Source organism: Echinops telfairi, unplaced genomic scaffold (assembly GCF_000313985.2).
Source record: "Echinops telfairi isolate 266 unplaced genomic scaffold, ASM31398v2 ScPeMD7_7410;HRSCAF=8448, whole genome shotgun sequence".
Taxonomy (NCBI): Eukaryota; Metazoa; Chordata; class Mammalia; order Afrosoricida; family Tenrecidae; genus Echinops; species Echinops telfairi.
The window spans coordinates 26,870,616-26,874,408 of record NW_022111310.1 but is presented as its reverse complement, the minus strand read 5'-3'; positions in this window follow the sequence as shown (position 1 = coordinate 26,874,408).

Genomic DNA, 3,793 nt, shown 5'->3' with positions numbered 1-3,793 from the left:
AGTTGGTGTCCCCAACTCTGGTTGCCCCAAGGCACTTGGCGTCTGTGGGGATAGAAAGAGGGGGCCCAGCCTCTCCCGAGCTCAGTGTTGGAGGTGGCTGGGCCCCTGGGCTGCTGTCCGTCTGTAGACTCCCAGCCTGCTGCACACACCTTGGGCGAGGAGCTCCATCACGGGGCTGACACTTCAGGAGACAGAGGACCGGACCTCTCTCCTTGGGGTTTCTGCTGGCTGATTTCTTTAGAAGTAGCACGCCAGGCATTGTGTTTGTTGGTGCTGTGTGCGTAACTCAATTCTGGGTCACTCAGATCCCCAACCTGGCCTGTAGCAAGCCAAGGGCACCGGCCATTTGCACCCCCCAGGGCTCCATGCTCATATTGGTCATCACGAATGTGTGTTATCAGCAACCCATTTGTTGTAGTAGCAAACAATAGATTCCTGAAAAGATGAAGCGTACTTAAAATGTCTGCATAGTGGTCGCCCCAAGGCCCCCTTGTGTGAGACATACTTAGGAGATGTGGGTCTCGGAGGGAGGGCCCGGTCTGGGTATAGGGCGTGGGCAGACACTGCTGATGGGAGTTCCATTCCAGACAAGTACCATCTGAGGGGGGCGATGGGAGGGCAAGGGGAGGGCATATTTCGGTGGTTTGGTGGCCCTGGCGCGTGCTTTGGGGTTCCTGCTAGGTCTGGGTAAGTGAGATAGCCCAGTTCTGGCTTGGCCAGGTGCTTCTGGTTCTAACAGACTAGGTTGCGCTCTTCCGCTGCCTGGGGCTCCCTCCACTCGTAGGTCTCAGGTTAGAGTGCATTTTTCCGGGCAGCCTTCCCTGCTCCGCCCTCCCCAGCTCCACCGGAGGTTCTTGGGTTATGCTCCACAGCCTCCCTACGGCCCCCAGCATAGACGCACCGCACCGGCTTTATTGTTATTGCTTGTTGAATTTTCCTTCTTTCCCTCCAGGTCTTAAATGCCACCAGTGCAGGGGCGCTATCTGTCTTGTTTATTGTAGTATATTATTGAAGCCTCACCCTCCAGTGTGCAATGCCTGGCATGCTATGTAACCAGCTGTTGATAAATATTGGCTGTTTGTTGTTGTTTTTGGTGTGTGTTTGTGTTCTTTTCACCACTCGTAGTTCCTCAAACATTTCCTGAGCCTGCAGGCACTCTGCTGAGCCCTTGCCTGTCGCCCCTCCCTCACAGAGCTCAGGTGAAGGAGGAGGGTGCCATGGGAGGGGTGGGTGGTTCAGGGGGCTGGCAGCTGCTGGTTGGAGTCAGAGTTCTGTGGGGACTTTCTTACTGGCAGGGTGAGGGAGTGTATCCAGATCGGGGTTCCTATACAAAGGGAGGTGGTGAACGGGTCGAACCTGGGTCCTTGGGGAACTGCAAACATGTTTTTGTTTCTTTGTGGCCACAGCACACGGTTCGAAGAGAGGAAACGTGGGAAATGAGACTGGGAGGAGGACAGGAGCCGGCCAGGTCATGAGGCCACACTGTGAACTGGCTGGTGCGTGTGCGTGTGTGCTGCATGTGTGTGTGTGTGTGTGTATGTGTGTGCTGCGTGAGGCAGGCTGGCGATCTGCTTCTGTAGAGAGTATAACTAGTGTGTGTGTGCATGTTTGTGCACATTGTGTGTGTGTGTGTGTGTGTGTATGCTGGTGAGGCAGGCTGGCGACCTGCTTCTGTAGAGAGTACATCTAAGAAACTCCGCAGGAACAGGACTGTGTGGTAACACATGGGACGCGTGTGTCAAATGGACTTGACAACAGTGGGCTTTCCTCCTTTTTTTCTGGTTTGTGTGTATACGTGTATGTACACACGCACTCACAGTTCATATTCTAGAAAGCTCCCACGGGCCGCGGCAGAGGCAAGTCTGGGCCGCGGGCAGTGTCTGTAGCATTGGGCCCAATCAACCGGGCGAGGAGCAGGCGGTGTTCCCTTCTGTTGTGCGCAGGTCACTCTGAGTGGGAGCTGACTCGATGGCACCCACCAGCCACAAGAGGTGGTGTATTTAGACCTTGTGCAGCCCCGGTGGTGCGGTGGGTTAGGTGCTGGCAGCTAACACCAAGGCCCAGAGCCTCCATAGCTCCTTGGGAGAGGGATGAAGCTGGCTGCACCCTTAGCGATTTACAGTCTGGGACACTACAGCGCAGCTCACGCACGCCTGTGAGCTGACATGGCACTGGGATTTGGAAACCGCCCTTGAAGGCAAGGACAGTCACTTCCAAGCCAGTCTCCAGTGTCTGGTTGGTGCCTTGTGGGCAAGTCCCTCCGTGGAGATCAGTGCTCTTCATTGAGAGCCAGGTGGGTGGGATTCCTAGGCCCTTACTGCAGACTAACAGCAGATTACAACCCTCAGAGGCAAGTGGAGATATGTCCTTGGCTCCATTTTCTAGATGCGGCCATGGAGGTCCAGCCTGAGGAGAGGGCTTCTTGCGAGTCACACCATTTGAAAGCCAAACTGAAACACAGGTCTTTGTCGAAGCCCAGTCAGGCACACACTCATCTGTCCCATGCTGCCTGTAGGGCAAGGGGCAAGGTGGGGCTGGTGGTGCCGAGAAGAGAATTGGAGCCACATGTCTCTCGAGAGCCGTGGTGGTGTCGTGGGAACCTGGGGGGCTGCAGTTGGAGACTCCGTGGGAGAAATACTGGTCCTTCGACTCCCGTGAACAGTTACAGCCTCGGAAACCTACTGGGGGCAGGGAGCGGGTGTGGCTCCATGGAGGTGAGTTTGGTGTCGGGGCTTGATGTTTCTTCTCACCAGGGACTTCTGTCCCTGTTTCTGATGAGGGAGGACCTTTCTCGATGGACACCCTCTAACTTGCCCCCGTGAGGTGACGGTGCCCACTTCCAGGCAGAGTCAGAGGGAGGTCCGGGGGGCCGCTGGAAGCTGTCTTCCCGAAGGCGTGGCGCGAGATTAGGGCTTTGCTCCCACTCTCAGCGCCCGGGCATCAGACTGCTATTTAATAAAGACCTCATTGCTTGAAGGGCCACTAAGTAACCAATGATGGATTTCAGCCTTATTGAGGGGGAAGAGGAAGCGGCCTTGTGGAGACAGGAAAATAAAGTGGCTGTGCCCATGCGCGGCCTTAGTCATCAGGGAAAGGGGAGGCAATGAGAGGCAGTGCCTGCTCTGTGCCTGGCGCTGGCTAGAAGCGTTGGCAGCAGTGCTGACTAGCGGAGGCTGAGGTTTCCCTGTAGGTGAGGAGACAGAGGCCAGGAACTCACCCAGCTGCAGATGCGACTGGAATGTCCCTCTCCTCCCCAGCCTCAGGTCTCTGCTCCTTCTGCTAGACTGTCTTCCCCTGGAAGCTTTTCTGCAGGAGACAAGCCAGGCTGTGCTTTTGCACCAAGGATGAACGGTAGTGTGTGTGTGTGTGTGGGGAGGGGGGGTTGTCTGTGCATATTTAGACCAGACACCCTCAGAAGGCAGGACCCCATCTCTTTGCCACCACATTCCCGCCATGGTGCTTAGTACAGCACTGACATGCTCTCCTGGACCTGGGGAGGGCCTCTCGGGCCTTCTGTCACCTTCCAACGACATCCCTGTCCTTCTGTCATTCCACATGAGCACCAGCCTCCATCCCCTCCAGCCCTTCCCCCCTGCCCCGCAGAGACCTGAGTGCGCCCGCACTCCGAGGTAGCTCCGAACCCATCCTGAGACCTTCGCAGAGTGGCAATGAGGGCGCCTGCCATTCTCCCTCAGGCGTCACATTTGAGAGGAGACTCTGGGCGACTGTGTCAGCTTCAAGCAGCAAAAGATAGATAAAAAGAAAAGAAAGTGTCTGCTGGGATGCCAGACTG